Source organism: Danio rerio, chromosome 19 (assembly GCF_052040795.2).
Source record: "Danio rerio strain M-AB ecotype USA chromosome 19, GRCz13ab, whole genome shotgun sequence".
Lineage (NCBI taxonomy): Eukaryota > Metazoa > Chordata > Actinopteri > Cypriniformes > Danionidae > Danio > Danio rerio.
Window position 1 is genome coordinate 4,907,831 of NC_141039.2, and position 19,060 is coordinate 4,926,890.

The 19,060-nt window shown below is 38.4% G+C and overlaps 1 protein-coding gene across 4 annotated transcripts in view; it reads left to right on the top strand.

Annotated features, from left to right (window-relative positions):
• Positions 1-19,060, top strand: part of kcnk9 (potassium channel, subfamily K, member 9) — a 71,875-nt gene that overhangs the window by 31,027 nt on the left and 21,788 nt on the right. The gene's annotated exons all lie outside the window — the stretch shown is intronic.

Genomic DNA, 19,060 nt, shown 5'->3' on the forward strand with positions numbered 1-19,060 from the left:
TAACCCTGTTGCTTTAAGAGGGATAAGTTGACTTTACTTAAAAAAGTGAGTAACCCTGTTGCTTTTAAAGGGATTAGTTGACTTTACTTAAAAAGTAAGTAACCCTGTTGCTTTAAGAGGGATAAGTTGACTTCACTTAAAAAGGGGAGTAACCCTGTTGCTTTTATAGTAATTAGTTGACTTTAAAAAAAGTGAAAAAACCCATTGCTGATAAAGCATTTGCTTGACTTTCTAAAAAAAAAAACTCCATTGTTTTTGAAACAATTAGTTGATTTCACCTAAAAAAGTGAGTAAGCCTGTTACCTTTAAACTGCTTTGTTAACTATCCTAAAGTGTGTAAACTCGTTCCTTAAAATAATTACCTAACAGTTTCAAGTTAGGTTTACTCCCCTTTTTAAGCCAAGTAACTAGTCACTTTTACAGTGTAGCCCCTTTTAAATGATAATAAGCTGCGCAAGACACGTGGTCCTTATGTTCAACCCGGCTGAATGTCCCAGCAGAAGTGACCTTACTGTCCCCATCAGATCTTATTCCCCCGCCGCTCGTCCCCACAGGAGAAAACGGGGGCTGAGTCGAGCCCGAGCATGTAATTGCTCCTTAAGCTGAAACTCCTTCATGCTTTGATGGATCTCTTTTTCCTCCAGCGTAGCTCGGCTCCATTTCGGGCCTGTGCATCCTTTCGTGGCCCTGAACCATGGATATGAGCTGGCCCGGAGGAAGAGAGTGGCACTTGTAGCAATCAGCAGGGAAGCAGGAATCGGCGGCCCTGATACAGATGGCTTTTGTGTGTCTGTACGGTATACACTGATGTAATGGCAGATGACAGCTGAGCAATTTCATTGATGTGTGTAAATAACCTTTGTACGCTCCGAGTGGGAAAGATTATGTATCTGAGTGTATGTGTGTGTGTGTGTGTGCGCTCTTACGATTCTACACTTCAACTATTTTTTTCCTGCACGCGTTCTTTAAAATAAGGCAGGCAATTTATTCTCTGACAGACCATTTCATCCAGTGCTTACTGCGATTTCGTCAAGTGCGACGTGTTGTGAGGTCAGATTCATTGTTAGGTCTTGAAATGTCATTCCAGTTGTATTCTTCTCGACCTTATCTTTCTATTATGGATTTTGGCGTTTTTTTTTTTTTTTTTTTTGGGGGGGGGGGGGGGGGGGGGGGAGGTCTGACATCTAAAAAATGATGCATTATGCATGTTTGTGGACAGACTTATCATCTGTTCGTTTTTATTTCTTCCATTCCAGCTGAGAAATATGGTTTTGTAGACTGTTTAGCCAATAAAAAGAAAGAAAAAGCTTTCATTATTTAATCTTCCTACATTAATCATCCGTTTTATACACTTTGTAACATTAGCATATGCATAATTAGTTTGCATGTTCTCCCTGTGTTGGTGTGGGTTTCCTCCAGGTGCTCCGGTTTCCCCCTCAGACCAAAGACATCCGTAGTGGTCGTAGAGTATGTGTGTGAATGAGTGTGTATAGATGTTTCCCAGTACTGGGTTGCAGCTGGAAGGGCATCCGCTGTGTAAAACATTTGCCGGATAAGTTGGAGGTTCGTTCCGCTGTGGCGACCGTCGATGAATAAAGGGACTAAGAATGAAAATAAATGAATGAATAAATATATATACACTACCGGTCAAAAGTTATCGCTCAAATGTGCATTGCAAGTGCTTTGGAAGTAGGTCAAGGGTTCTATTCATTGGTTATTGTCCTATTTAAACTCAGTTGTCATGTTACTTTTTGCCTTGTTTATTTTTTAAGCATTTTTCACCTTTTTTAAAGGGCCATCAATCTCCCCATACCCCCCCCCCCCCCCTCCAAGGTATCTCAGCAGGTTGTTTTCACACCTCTAGTTTGAAAAAGTCAGGAAAGTGGGTGAGTCCTGCTTTGTTCAGGTGGAAGTGGCGAGTGATGAAAGAAGGAATTGTTTGCATGAAAAAGAGTTTTAATGCGTGCACTTCAGCTGATTTTCATAGCGGCAACACAAACACAGACACAGGGGAGATTCAGAGAGCAGCATTTACAGCGGATCTGGATTGTTCTTTTCAATATCTTTGCTTTTAGTCCGGGGACTCATCTCCTGTTTCCAAAATGCATCACAAACTGCTTGGGAAACTGTTCTACCATGATAATTGGTGATGAAAATAAATGAGGTTCAATAAGATGTACTTGTTTACTAACTGTTTATTCAGTTAAACATGAGTTTTGAACTGTAGGCCTTGATAAGCTCCAAACAGCGATTTTTGATCACCTTAATCCGACTAAAGTCATAACTGAACTAAACAAAAAAGGAATTAAGACATGTGGAGTATGCAGATATTAGTGGCATTATTGAAGTAAACACCACAATCAAACTATTACCATCATGTAGGACTTTTCGCCATATATTCCGTCAATATCCACATGCGCACATAAATTTCGCACAAGAGTGATAGTGATTTAAACAACCCAGGCTCATTCTGAAAACGTAGTCCAGCGGACGTTTCTGAAGACCGTGAAATACGTCCCGGGAGGTACGTATTTGTGCAGTTTTTGTTTTCGCGAATCCGCGAGAGGCCGCTGTGTGCACTTTTTCATATCTCGAACGTCTCTTGCGAGTGCCGTTCGCGGCCGCGCTGTTCTCGCGTCAACCCACCAGAGGCCGCTGTCTGACTGACCGAATGATGGACTGCGCGACCGGCCAATCAGCTGACCCACCCTCCTCCTTCCCTGAACCCAACCAGTTTTACCGATTGATCCGCCCACTTCCCTAGACCCGAGCAACAATTTAGAAAAGCCGTCTAGAAAAAAGAAAAGCCCTCGTCTGTTTTATAATTTCGGATTTCACCACGTTCTCACCCTGTTAAGAACTCGTTAGCTTTATTTTTTTTGGATTCTGTTTTTGTCTTACCTGATTTCTGGAACCGCTTTTCCTGGTACTCGAACCCGGACGCCTTTGTCAACTCCTCCTCTCTGCATCTGAAGTCCGCCGACGCACACGATGAGCTGACCGAACAAACTGATTGCGGCGGGAAAGCCCTCCACACGGAGGTAAGCGGTCAGCTGGCAAGCGCAAAAGGGAACAACGTCACACCGCCCCGTAGCGTTCGCTTAAAAAAAATGAAATGCAGCCATATGTACCTCCCGGGACGTATTTCGCGGTCTCCAGAAACGTCCGCTGGACTACGTTTTCAGAATGAGCCTGGGTTGGATTTAAATGTATTTTATATGTTTTGGTGGACCGAATTTTGTTATATGTTTGACGTCAGTTGTGGGCCAGAGGAAAAAGGAGGAAGCTGGCCCGCTGGCCAGAAGTTTGAGACCCCTACTTTAAGCAATCATGTCTTCGTTAAGTCATCAAGATGCTATGTTAACTGAAAGAACTATTTTTTTTTGTTGTTTCCTTTCATTTTTTTATAGTTGTTTTTAAAATTTGTAAACATGATGTATATTAGTATGACAGAATGTTTTTATTGGAACGTTACCTTTTGGTTCACTTAATCTAAACTTGAGTTAGCAGCATGCATTACAATATCTCGCCTCACCAGTGTTGCCTATATCAGGGAAAATGTAGATATTGAATTTCCTTCGTTTCCATTGTTGAATGACTCAAAGAGAGCATGTAGACAGCTCTGTCCCTTTCTTCAGATTCTGCATTACTTTTCCTCCATTCACTCGAGCATAATTTCATTTCTGAATCATTAATTTCCATTCAATTCAGTTACACTGCGCTCACTTCCAATCACACTGGAGTGTTTTGGAGGGTCTCGCGGCGTTCTCATCTCCTCCTGCGCTTCATGATTTACCCTCTGGCCTCATTCAGATTAGCACACGCTCAATGCAGTCTGACAATGCTGTTATTTCTAGACTCCATGTATCATCCTATTACATTAGCCTGGGTGTGTGTGTGTGTGTGTGTGTGTTTGTGTGTGTGTGTGTGTTTGTCACTCTCGCCAAAGGCTCAATAAAAGTTTAGCATCATTTTGTCAACGACAATTACTCAGCCACCAAACCTTCGATCATATTCAGGGGATGTGTGTGTATGTGTGAGAGACACTGAATGATACACAGGCCGTTAATGCTTTCTGTGACCGTTTCTGAAAGACTCACCTGAGCTGGATTTATTTGATAAATATAAGACGGATGAGAGAATGAATGTTAAAAATTGTCCCTTTAAAACGTAACGCTGTATTCACACCAGATGCATCTTGTACGAATAAATTGCGCGTCAAATTCACTTCACAGTAGATGTGGATTAAAGTGATGGGCAGGGCTTCTGTCTGCCTGTGACTCTAGCTTCACTGCTAAATGGCTAACATGGGTTTTATTGAGGTAGTAGCTGTGCTTTATGTGATATAGGAAGACTGAAAAACTGCTTAGATTCATTTGGCGCCGTGTTCGCTAGATCCTTTCAGCAGTGCAGCCAGGTCTGTGAGGTCATAAACTCCTCCAGAAACTTTAACTGGATGTTAAAGTTCAAAAACTGATGTTAAAGTAAAAACTGGATGGAAGCCTTTAGCGGTGACCCGAGACTAGTTTGATGACCTGTTCTCCTGTGTCGGCAAAAGAATTTCCCCTCGGGACACCAACAACAGGCGCTACCTCATAATCATGCCTTTACAAGAGCAAGCCCCTGATTGGTTAACGTGGCGCGAATGTCCGCTGAAGTTCAGATTTTCCAACTCGAGCGAATTGGGCATCACATTATTCGTGTGAACCGCATCATTCGCGCCGATTCATTCGTGTGAATTGCATCATTTGGGCTGTTTCATTCACGCCGATTCATTCGTGTGAATCGCATCATTTGGGCTGTTTCATCCGCGCCGCTTCATTCATGTGAATTGCATCATTTGGGCTGCTTCATTCGCGCCTCTTTAATCACATTGGTTCATTCATCTGAATCGCATCATTTACGCCACTTCATTCATGGTGCTTCATTTGTGTGAATCGCATCATTCGTGCCGATTTACTCCTGTGAATCGCATCATTCATGCCGCTTCAATCACACAGATTCATTCACGCCGCTTGAGTCGTGTGAATCGCATCATTTGCGCCACTCTATTCGCGCCCCTTCATTCGTGTAAATTGCAATATTAGCGCTATTTCATTTGCATGAACTGCATCATTTGCGCAGCTTCATGTAATTCGTATCATTCATGCCATTTCATTTGCGTGAATCGCATTATTCACGCCGCTTCATTCCTGTGAATCGTATCATTCATGCTGCTTTAATCACGCCAATTTATTTGCGCCGCTTCAGTCGTCTGAATCACATCATTTGCGCCACTTCATTTACGCCCCTTCATTCGTGTGAATTGCATTATTAGCGCCATTTCATTTGCGGCGATTCATTCCTGTGAATCGCATCATTCATGCCAATTCAATCACGACAATTCATTTGCGTCACTTAATTCGTGTGAATCGCATCATTTGCTCCACATCATTCGCGCCGCTTCATTTGTGTGAATCGCATCATTCACGGCGTTTACTTTGTGTGAATCGCATCATTTGCTCCACATCATTCGTGTGAATCACATCATTCACGCCGATTCATTCCTGTGAATGGCATCAATTCGGCTGCTACATTCTCACCACTTTATTCCTATGAATCGCATCATTCATGTCGATTCAATCACGCCGATTCATTTGCAATGCTTCATTCGTGTGAATTGCTCAATTTGCTCTACATCATTCGCGCCGCTTCATTCGTGTGAAACAAATTCATCGTGCCATTTCACTTGCGTGAATCTCATCATTCGTGCTGCTTCATTCATGTGAATGATAGTTTTGGCTGCTTCATTAGCACAGCTTCATTCATGTGAGCACATCATTCATGTCAATTCATTTGCGCAGCTTTATTCATTTGAATCGCATCATTCACGACATTTCATTTGCGGCACTTTATTTGTGTGAATCATATCATTCACGCCACTTTATTCCTGTGAATGGCATCATTCTGTCTGCTTCATTCTCGCCACTACATTCCTGTGAATTGCATCGTTCATGCCGATTCATTCACGCGATTCACTCGTGCCGCTTCATTCCTGTGAATCGCATCATTCGCTTTACTTATTTCGAACAGCTTCATTCATGCCGCCTCATTCGCACCACAGGATGTCTATTCGCATCTTTGCATTGACTCAACATGTAAATCACTTGTGCTGGATGCTTTATCTTTGTGTGGTGTGAAAGCACCATTATGCTGTGTTCACACCTGCGCAAATAAATCATGCTATTCGTGCATAAATAGACCCATGAACATTTTAAGTTTACTCGCTTCATTCATATATCAAATTCACTTCACAATAGATGCGGATTCACGTCATGGGCGAGCTTCTGTCTGTTCGGTGACTCTTGCTTCATTGCTGAATGGCTAACTTGGATTTTTTTGAGAGAGTAGCTGTGCTTTATGTGCATTAGTAAGGCTGAAAAACAGCATTGATTGGTTCGGCGCCATGTCTGAGTCCACTAGATCCTTTCTAAGGTGCACCCAGCTCTGTGAGTTCAACTCCTTCAGAAACTATACATGGATGATGGAAGCTTTCAGGAGTACTTCAGACTGAGTCGAGTCCAGTTTGATGAGCTGTTGTCGGCAGGAGGGTTTCCCCACAAAACACCAACAACAAGCGCTACATCCTAATCACGGTTAACACGGCGTGAATATCCGCTAAAATTCTGATTTGACAACTTTTTAAATGTCAAATGCTTCATTCACACGAATCGCAAATGTATATTCGTCTTTGCATTGACTTAACATGTAAATCACTCGCGCTTGCCGCTTCATATGCTGTGAACGCACCATCAAAACGCTTTATGCTTACTCAAAAAATGACATCAGCTGTTTTTTTAAACTAATTATTTAAATTGACCTGAAACAAAACTATTTTGAGGCCAGCTTAATTGTTTTATGTTCAACCCATTAAATTTGTAAAAGCTAATAAGTTAACTTAATTATTTGATGTTGTCCCAACACAAATCGATTGTGTGGAACCCAGCCTTTGTTAAGAGCATTCGTGTTTCATAGACAGTATGTTTTGTGAATGAACACATCTGTTATGCTCTGCTTGCTGTTTTCAGAACTGGAGTCTCAGAGAAGCGTCTGAAGTGTCTCTCGTGAGATGAAATGTTCGTTCTTCTTCAAGTCAGTATTATAGTCTTGAAGAAAGCAAACTAATGTTAAGTAGGGTTTCTCTAGCAGTCCTAATGAATGACCTTTGAGCTATTGATATGTGGTGTCAATACCAACTGCAAACCACTGCTGGAATAACTGCGGCATCAAAAGGTCAACTCTGTGGGTGTGTGTATATGTGTAGTATACAGTGTGTGCGCTCAGGTTATAATTGTCCCCACAAGGATAATAAAGCTAGAGACTATGCTGCAAATATTTTGCATATAAAGAGTGAGCATGAGTGGCCATTTGCGCTAGTTGCGTTTTTGTTTTCTGTCATACCTTCTAGGTACTATGTGGTTCACATTTGTACGACTTGGGTATCAATATGTACCTTTAAGGATCTTTTAGGAACAAAAATATACTTTTTGAAGAGGTACTGCCCCAGTGACAGTATGCTGTTGCTGCCAGATAAACATAGACAGTATATGTAGGTGGACATTAGAACCTTATATATATATATTTGTACCTTTAAGCTTCCCTTTTAGACTTTTGGGAACTATGAGGTACACATTTGTAATTTTTGGAATAAATATGTACCTTTATGGACCTGTTTAGAAAAAAAAAACCCTGTTAGGAACAAAAATTTACCTTTTGAAAAGGTACTGCACTAGTGACAGATTTTGTACCTTTACTTCAGAGAGTTTGCTCTTATTGTCAGATGAACACACACAGCTAAAGTGTGAGAAGGGGGACATTAGTACCTTTAGGCTACACTTTTATACCTTTAAGGTTGATTTTTGTACCTTTAAGGTACTATGAGGTACACATTTGTAATTTCAGGTATTTATATGTACCTTTAAGGACCTGGTAAGAACAAAATTGCACCTTTTGAAAAGGTACCGCACCAGTGACACATTTTGTACCTCTATTTCTAAGTGTGCTGATATTGTCAGATAAACACACACAGTGTGTAGGGGGACATTAGCACCTTTACGGTTCATTTTTATAAATTTAAGGCTGACCTTTATACCTTTAAGCTACTATGAGGTACACATTTGTACTTTTTAGGGATTTATATGTACCTTTAAGGACCTGGTAAGAACAAAATTGCACCTTTTGAAAAGGTACCGCACCAGTGACACATTTTGTAGCTCTATTTCTGAGTGTGCTGTTATTGTCAGATAAACACACACAGTGTGTAGGGGGACATTAGTACCTCTACGGTTCATTTTTATAAATTTAAGGCTGACCTTTATACCTTTAAGCTACTATGAGGTACACATTTGTACTTTTTAGGGATTTATATGTACCTTTAAGGACCTGTTAAAAATGCAGCTTTTGAAAAGGTACCGCCCCAGTGACAGATTTTGTACCTTTATTTCTGAGTGTGCTGTTATTGTCAGATAAATACACACAGCTAAATCATGTGTAGGGGGACATTAGTACCTTTACGGTTCACCTTTATACATTTAAGGCTAACCTTTATACCTTTAAGCCATTTTGAGGTACACAATTGTACTTTTTAGGGATTAATATGTACCTTTAAGGTCCTGTTAGGAACAAAAATGTACTTTTTGAAAAAGTTACATCCCAGTGACAGATATTGTTACCTATTTCTAAGAGTGTGCTGTTATTGTCAGATACACACACACAGCTAAAGTGTATAGGGGGACATTCGTACCTTTAGGGTTCACTTCAGTTTTATACCTTTAAGGTGCTAAGAGGTTCACATTTTTACTTTTTAGATAGTAATGTATACCTTTATTGTCTTGTTAGTAACAGAAATGTACCTTTTAATAATGTACTGCCTCAGTGACAGGTGACAGGTTTTGCAGCTTTATTTCTGAGAGTTTGCCCTTATTGTCAGATGAACACACACAGCTAAAGTGTGTGTAGGGGGACATTAGTACCTTTAGGGTACACTTTTATACCTTTAAGGCATTATGAGGTACTTTTTTCTGTATTAATATGTACCTTTAAAGACTTAAGAATAAGAATGTACCTTTTGAAAAGATACCGCCCCAGTGACAGATTTTGTAGCTTTATTTCTGAGTGTGCTGTTTTTGTCAGATAAACACACACACACAGCTAAAGCATGTTTAGGGGAACATTAGTATCTTTAGGGTTCACTTCACGTTTATACCTTTAAGGTACTAAGGGGTTCACATGTGTACTTTTAGATAGTAATATATACCTTTAATGTCCTGTTAGTAACAGAAATGTTCCTTTTTATAATGTGCTGCCTCCGTGACAGGTGACAGGGTTTGTAGCTTTATTTCTAAGCGTGTGCTGTTGTTGTCAGATAAACAAACACAGCTCAAGTAGTTCCAGGCAGGTTTTGGCCACATTACAGTTCCATATCACTACGCTGAATGATTTCAGTAATTTCACAGCTACATCAAATCAAAACAGAAGGCTTTAGATGAGATGCATAAAAAACTAGTGCAACACACAGGAACAGTTTGTAGACATTTGTCTGAAATGCAAAATCTGAACAGTGTGATTAGATGTTTGAACAATAAGTGGAGTAAATAATTGCAGACCATTGAATTATTAGAAAGTGATGAGCACCTGAGGTGTAACAGCAGCACATCACCACCTCGGGTGTGCATTATTGTAGAATAATTCAACGCCTTCTGCACTGTAACAAATGTAAGGCAAGGCAAGGCAAGGCAAGTTTATTTATATAGCACATTTCATACACAGTGGCAATTCAAAGTGCTTTACATAAACAGGAATAAAAAAGACAAGTTTAGGAACATAAAATGCAGACAATAAAAATTATTAAAAACAGATAAAAACAAATTAAAATGAGTTAAAATAGGTTATAAAAGAATGAAAAAGAAAACGAAAAACATAATAGTGCGATCTGTCGGACGCAGCACAGTGCTCATTCAGTAAAGGCACAGCTAAACAGATGTGTTTTCAGTCTTGATTTGAATGTGCCTAATGTTGGAGCACATCTGATCATTTCTGGAAGCTGATTCCAGCAGTGAGGAGCATAGTGGCTGAAGGCAGATTCACCCTGCTTTGACTGAACTCTTGGAACTACTAGTTTATATGATCCTAAAGATCTGAGTGATCTGTTAGGTTTGTATTCAGTGAGCATATCTGTAATGTATTGAGGTCCTTGGCCATTTAGTGATTTATAGACCAGTAATAATACTTTAAAATCTATTCTGAATGTAACTGGCAGCCAGTGTAGAGACCTGAGGACAGGTGTGATGTGCTCTGATTTCCTGCTTCTGGTCAGAATTCTGGCTGTAATGAAATGTAATGAAAAAAGTCAGGACAACAAATATTTGTATGTTGCTTTGACATAAAGCAGGTTTAATCAACTAAATTTTAAAGTTCTAACTTAATATTTTAGGTCGGTTTGATTGATGTAAGTTGAGAGGACTAAAAAAATGATTCAACAAAAAATATTTAACTTAGCAAGAATTCATTTACACAAACAAAATAATCACTGTAACAAATGTAAAGTTAGCTTATACATTTAAATAATGGGGCCTTATTATAATAAACCTTGATATTTGGCTGTTTCGGTGTCTTCTAAAGCTTATTTGGAACCATTTGAGATGATGTTGAGTGTTGTAGAGCTCTTGTGGTTTGGTGTGTGTGTGTGTGTGTGTTTTTAGTGATCTCCTCTTGTCGGAGTAAAGCGCTCCTGTGTGACCTTTAGGTAATGAGTCATTGTGCTGTGTGTTCACTACTGTCTGTGTGCTGTACGATCTGCACTTTACTCCCATCTGTTTATCTGGAGACACCGAGTCAAACATTAAACCACTCGCAGCCAGATTTCTATCTCAGTGGATATTCAGAAATATCAGCAGCTCGTGGTTTTAAAGAGCACTTCTCCAAACTGAGGGACGGTTAAAGTAGAATGGAAATGGAAAAGCGTGTACATCTAATCTAAAAAAAATTATGTAAATTGGGCCAAACCGAACTGAATTCAGCGGTAACACTTACAATAAGGTTCATTAGTTAACGCATTTACTAACATGAACTAATCATGAACAACACTTGTTAAGCATTTATTAATCATAATTGAACATTTATTAATGCATTATTAAAATTTAAGTCCATGCTTGTTAACTAGTTAATGCACCATGAGTTAACATTAACTAACAATGAACTACTGTATTTTCATTAACTAACGTTTATTAACATGAATAAATCCTGTTGTAAATGTACTGTTTATTGTTTGTTCATGTTAGTAAATACATTAATTAACATTAACTAATGAACCTTGTTGTAAAGTGTGACCAATTCAGCTAATGCTACTTTATTATTTTTTTAAATAGACTTATTTTCTTCCTCTGTGCTGTTGATTTCTGGCAACCACAGCTTACAGTTTTTTTTACAGTGAATTTTACAGTTTTTTACTGTGATTTCTACAGCTTTCTTAAGTAAAACGTAAACTGGAAAACATTTCTTCTATGTTTCTAATGGTAAATTTCTGGCAACCACAGCTTAAAGTTTTTTACTGTGATTTCAACAGCTTTCTTAAGTATACTGTAAACTAGAAAACATTCCTACCATATTTTTAACGGAAGATTTCCAAGTAGGTATCGCTGCAGCCCAGAGACCTGCAAATGGGAGGGATTACACCGCAAGTAGGTTGGGTGACCTCCAAGTGGGAGGGACTTAAACCACAAGTAGGTTGGGTTTATCAGGTTACTGTGAGGTTGGGTTTAGGTGTAGACGTTCATAAAACACAACAGGTTACTGTGAAGTTGGGTTTAGGGTTAGGTGTACACATTCATCAAGCACAATATTAAACTCTAAATACGACTAAATGAGGTTTGCACAGCCCACTTGGAGCTCCAAGGCCCACCCACTTGTAGCTGGCTCCGACCTCCATTTATACCCTTCTCAAGATTTCAGTCAATCACAGCTGCCAGTTTTTTATTGTAAATTTTAAAGTCCTCTTAAGTCTATCGTAAACCGAAAAACATTTCTGCTGTATTTCTAAAGGCAAATTTCTGGTAACCACAGCTTTCAGTATTTTTACTGTCAATTTTACAGTTCTTTTAAGTATACCGTAAACTGAAAAACATTTCTGCTGTATTTCTAAAGGCAAATTTCAGGTAACCACAGCTTTCAGTATTTTTACTGTAAATTTTACAGTTCTCTTAAGTATACCGTAAACCGAAAAACATTTCTACTATATTTATAATGGCAGATTTCTGGCAACCGCAGCTGCCAGTTTTTTTACTGTGAATTCTACAGTTTGTTTAAAGGGCACAAAGTTTACCTCTTTTTTTATGATTTAATATTAATATTATGAGTGTGCCAGTTTAGGTTCAGTTCAAAAAACAGTTCAGATTTTTTTATTATAATGTGTTCAAAAGTGTCATGTTGGGGGTGTGTACACAGCTCGCTGTTTTAGGGGTGTGTTGCTTCACATGAACATAAGTTTCGACTTCCCGCCCAATAACAAGGGGGCGGAGCCAAGAGCTCCCCCGCTTTGTGTTTGGCAACAGAATGACAAACAGAGAGAAGCTACATGAGTGAGAGGACCAGCATTCAGCAGTACATGTATGACTCGGACACAGACCAAGCAGACAGTACAAAATCATGTGTGTCTTTGTATAGTTTTACAGCCAACTGTTACAGCCAACTGCTAGTTTAAAGTTCCGAGCTTGTACACCGAGACTAATAACCACGCACTCTGAATTAACTTGACTAAAGCACCAGATGCGGCGTGACACGAAACACCAGACACGCACATTCGCATGTTATTTAATATGAAACTATTCAGATTGGGCTCTGTTGCGCGGCAGAATTATGAAGTGTCCAAAAATCGTGTCCGGGCACCGCGGACAGCCGACGGCTGGAAGCGCCGTTGTGTGTACCCTGACAGAAAGCTCTCACTTTCCAGCTGCACCAAGTTAAGATCACAGGGAGCTTCTGTGACCGCAAGAACAAATGGCTGAAGTTTAAGGTAGATGCAATGAAAAGTACACATGTTTGCAAACTGTTACATACAATAATTCCAATTAGATCGATCATGTGGTGAATGTTGATCTTGTGTTGAGCCCAATGAGCCTTACATCTAAAAATAGAGCAAGGGTGTTCCTTTACTGTCATCGCTTGACTCTAACACTGAAAATGGCGGACGTGAAGCAACAAACTGAGGATATGGTGACGTGCGGCTGTTAAACAATATTGGTGGGCGGGGGGACCGCACTCCTATGTCAAGTTGCTGACGATCTAAAAACCGCTCCAATTGGTCCATCGTTTTTATGTTGTTAAATTAAAAAAATATATATATTGTTTAAATATTGTTGTTAAAAAAAATTGTGTTCATATCACCCCAATATGACGGTCTATACACTATACCTACACACATGTCTGTCCAAACAGCTTAAAAAGTAGATTTTTCACCATAGTTGCCCTTTAAGTATACCATTTATTCTCTCATTTTCTTTTCGGCTAGTCCCTTTATTCATCAGGGGTCGGCACAGCGGAATGAACCGCCAACTTATCCAGCATATGTTTTACACAGCGGATGCCCTTCCAGTGGCAACCCATCCCTGGGAAACAACCATATACTCTAGCATTCACTCACATACAGTACGGCCAATTTATCTTATTTAATTTATCTCTACCGCATGTCTTGGACTGTGGGGGAAACCGGAGCACCCGGAGGAAACCTACGCCAACAGGGGGAGAACATGCAAACTCCACACAGATATGCCAACTGACCCACCCAGGGCTCGAACCAGCGACCTTCTTGCTGTGAGACGATTGTGCTTCCCACTGTGACGCCCTCAAGTGTACCGTAAACTGAAAAAAATTTCCACTGTATTTTTAAAAGATATTTGTCAACTCAGCTTACAGTTATTTCTTGTAAATTTTACAGTTATCACTACCATAAACTGGATTACATTTCTACTGTATTTTTACAGTAAATTTCTGGCAAACCACAGCTGCCAATTTTTTATTTATTTTTTTAGGGTTTTCACCTTTAATGGATAGGACAGTATAGAGCAGTGTTTCTCAGCTGGTGGGTTGCAACCCAAAAGTGGGTCACGGGAACATTTTTAGTGGGTCGCAGAGTGTGTGGTCAAAAAAACAACAAATGTTTAATTTTTAACTTATTTTGCTTGTATCAGACTTTTATTTTGAAATGCGTCAACTGTACCGTTTGACATGTGAAATTTAATTTATTTCTAGCAACAAATATGTCGAAGCACAAGTACGACCCCGAATATGTAAAGTATGGATATACATATAGTGATGAAAAAGGCTTAAAACCTCATTGTGTCATAGTGATGTGCGCTCACAAGAGCACTTTTAGAAACCAAACATTTGTTGTTTTTACTTTGTATTATTTTTATAATTTGAGACATTGACAATAGTAAAATATAGTTTATTTGTAAGTCTTGGTGATTTTCTTATGATTTATCTGTCACTACTTGAGGATGTTAACAAATAAATACAAATGAATTTTAATTCCTAAAATTATATTATAGTTGCTAAAAATTTGGGCCACGGGTTGATGACCATGTAAAAATGTAGGTCCCATGGTCAAACCACTGTAGAACCACTGGTATAGAGTATTGACAGGAAAGTGGAGCAGAGAGAGGGGAAGGATGTATGTTTGTATGTATGTTTTTCTCACAATCATTGACAGTTACCCATCATCCTGATGTATTTGTTAAAGGAGAAACGCTCAGGGTTGTCTCTGATTTTAAATATTTAGGTCTAATTTTAGATTCTCAATTAACATTCCAAAAGCATGCCAAGAAGGTTATTAAAATTGTTAAATTTAATCTGGCCAACTTCAGGCATATACGACCTTACTTGACTAATGAAGCATCAAAACTTTTTATGCACTCCATGATTTTTTCTCATATTACATATTGTCTTGATAGTTGGTCACATGCTAGTAAAACAGTTTTAAAATCAGTTGAATCACTTTATAAACAGGCACTGAAAGTATTTGATCAAAAGTCTATTAGGTATCATCATTTTAATATAACACAAAAACATTATTTATTGAGTTTTGATAGTATGAAATATTTGGATGATGTTGAATGATTTAAAAATTTTTTTAAATGGATATGCTCCACCTCCATTATGTGAGTCTGTGACACACAAGAACAATAACGGTCAAGCAACACGATCTGTTACCAGGGGAGACTGTGCTGAGCAGTTTAGACGTACAACTTTCGTACGATCAGTCTTCTCAGTTAGAGCCAGTCATTATTAGAACACACTTCCGATTGACTTAAGGGGTGTTACAAATTATTCAACTTTTAAATACAAGTTAAAGAAACGGCTAAAAGCAAATCAAGTTTGTAATCATGTTTAATTCTTTTGTCTAACATTTTAGGAAATTCTTACTTGCATGTTTTTATCTCTTTTTGTCAACTTTATGTAACTTTACTGTTTTTGTATGTGTAATGATGTGTTTTTTTTTTTATTTTAGGTTGCCTTTTAAAATCTGGCAGGGGGCAACAGATGAAAATTAGCCCTTGTGGCTAACTCTGGCTTATTTACAGTTTTAGTGTTGATTAATGAGCATTGTCCCTGTTAAATAAAATAAATTCAAATTCAAATTCAAAGATCAGCATAGGAATTTTAGGCGGGAATCAAACTCAGTTTGCCGTGAGCACATGTATAGATGCACTAACCACTACACCATTGTCCTTGACAGCTAATTTTTTCACCGTAAATCTTACAGGATTTTTTACAGTTTAGTTAAACTACTAGTAATCACTACTTTTAATTACTAGTAAACTAGTCAAAACTAATGACAAATCCTGCCAGTTTTGCCTCCTTTTTGATCAAACATCTGAGACAAAGTGGATTAAAACGAAAACTTGGTTACGTAAACAAATAATAATAATAAAAAAGTAAAAATCTCTAAAAAAAAACTCTACACCACATCTACCAGTTGGTTCCTAATGATGCGTTTGCACAAAACTATGCTAAAACACACTCTTTTGCACGCACAGAAAGTCTTTCTCAAACACGCGCATAGATGCATTTGCCCACACAGAGACACACACACAAATGGACGAATGCATCTGGACGCAAACACACTCCTCCTCGCACACGCATGAATGAATTCGCGCATAAACACACACTCGCAAATGTCATCCTGCCATGTGATTTAATGAACTCGGTCACCCTTTTAGAGGCAGTCTCTCTCTCGGAGGACTGAAGCGTCTAATTTCTCATCAGATTCCTGCTGTTCGGACGCACCTGCTGTGCTTTTTAGAGAAGCATATCTGATGTCCCACACATTGCTGTCAGTCCTGCATTGTAAAAGCCTTCAAAAGCAATTAAAAGTTAGCAGACTCATGTTTGTGTGCAGTTATGTTTTTTGTGTGTGTGTGTGTGTGTGTGTGTGTGTGTGTGTGTGTGTGTGTGTGTGTGTGTGTGTGTGTGTGAGTGGAGTGATTCCCTCTTGAACATAAATGCACGGCGTCTGAGTGTTTGCTAGAGAGCACTCGAAGCAAGCCAGAAAAGTGTTGTATAATCAAGAAAAACACCCGAACATGGCATTCAAACAAATGCATTTCATATTCACGTTTCGTTCTATACAGATATGTAATCACAACAACAGCACAACACTGAAAAAAATGATTAGTTGGATTTGGTCATTTTTTTAAAGTAATTGACAGAGGAGAACATGAAATGATTGTTATTAGGCATATTATACACTCAAAAACTGACATTTGCTGCGTGTTTAAATGTAAAAATGAGTTGAAACAACACAATTCTTGAGGTTTTTTGGGGGGGAAAGCCTAATTGTTATTTGTTCATTTCACTTAAAATTAGTAAAAACAATTCACTTAATTTAATTAATGTGTGTTAGGACAACGTGTGAAAATTGTGTGGAACGCAGCATTGTTTACAGTGTGCTTGTGGGGATATTTGGTTGTATTTGGAACACAAGTACACACACACACACACACACACTCACACTCAAAAAAATATTCAAACATTAAGTTTTAAAAATCTGAATTGCGTTGGTGCAGCATGGTGCCTCAGTGGGTTGCACTTTCACCTCACAGCAAGAAGGTTGCTGGTTCGAGTCCCGGCTGGGTCAGTTGGCATTTCTGTGTGGAGTTTGCATGTTCTCCCCGTGTTGGCGTAAGTTTCCTCCCGGTGCTCCGGTTTCCCCCACAGTCCAAACACATGCGCTATAGGGGAATAAGAGGAACTAAATTGGGCGTACTTTATGTGTGTGCGTGTGAGAGTGTGTATGGATGTTTCCCAGTGTGGGTTGCAGTTGGAAGTTAAACATATGCTAGAATAGTTGGCGGTTTATTCCGCTGTGGTGACTAGTGAAGGAATGAATGATTGTTTGCAAGGTACACACACACATACACACCTGTGACTGTGTACCTGCGTTCTGCTGAACGAGCGGCTCTGTTTTCCGCAGGGATGGAATAATGAGATTATCATATCAGAAAAAGCATGATGTCAAAAACCAGAGCTGACGAAAAAACGATTATCAGCATCATCAAAGTGATTCCTTCTTCGGGGAATAAAAAACACACAGACTCACAGAGACGAAGCTCTCTCTGCAGAACTAACATGACCTTGCCAGAGCTACCTATAAAAACATATGTGCATCCCTGTCTGATCACTTCCATTAAAATGCAGATGAAGTCAGAATTATTCATCCCCTGTATAATTTCCACCAATTTCTGTTAAACGCAGAGCAGATTTTTTTCAACACATTTTTAATCATAATAGTTTTAATAACTCATTTCTAATAACTGGTTTATTTTATCTTTGCCATGATGACAGTAAATAATATTTGACTAGATATTTTTCAAGACATTTTTCTATACAGTTTAGTCAAATTTAAAGGCTTAACTAGATTATATAGGCAGGTTAAGGTAATTAGGCAAGTCATTGTATAATAATGGTTTGTTCTGTAGACTATCAGAAAAATTATTGCTTAAGGGAGCTAATAATTTTGACCTTTAAATGATTTTAAAAAATTAAAAACTGCTTTTATTTTAGCAGACTTTCTCCAGAAAAAAAAAAAAAAAATATATATATATATATATAAATAAATATATATATATATATATATATATATATATATATATATATATATATATATATATATATATATATATATATATATATATATATATATTATAGGAAATACTGTGAAAAATTCCTTGCTCTGTTATAAATAGGTTAAATATTTGAAAAGGTAAAGAAAACAAATCACAGGAGGACAAATCATTTTGACTTCAACTGTACTTACAGCTGTTGAAAAACTGGGATCAGTGAAAAATTATGAGGATTTCTGGCATTTATCAGGTATTTTTGTTATATAAATTTGTTAGTAAAATGTTATTATTATTTTTTTGTGTGTGTATTCTATAATGGTCTGCGAACATTCAAATGAAAAATATTGTCATTTAGCATTATTTTAGTTGAGTAAATGACAATTGGTCAGAACCACAAACTATTAAATATTTTGTGACTGGGTTTTACTATTGATTTCTTACATTTCACGTGATCATGAAGTTGCTGCTAACTTTTTTTTCCGCATGAGAATTTATTTACAGCTTCAACTAAATATTCAGTAGGGAGGCGGGGTTTATATTTTTATCATCTATCAACTAATGTCAACCCAGGCTCATTCTGACAACGTACAGTACCCCTATATACATTTCTAGAGAGCTCCAAATACATCCCAGGAGGTATGTTTTTTTTTTTTTTGTTCCAGTTTTTGTGCGAGTATCGTTCGTGCCTGCTGTTCTTACATAAATCCATCAGAGGCTGCTGTCGTCTTACTGACTAATTGATCGACTAACCCACCCTCCTCCTTCCCAACCAATAGTGTTTTCAAAAGCACCCACCCACTTTCCTAAACCCAACCGACAGTATTTTCAAAAAAAAGAAATAAATAAAAATCCAGAATAATTTTTACCACGTTTTCAGATTTGAAAACATTCTCACCCTGATATTT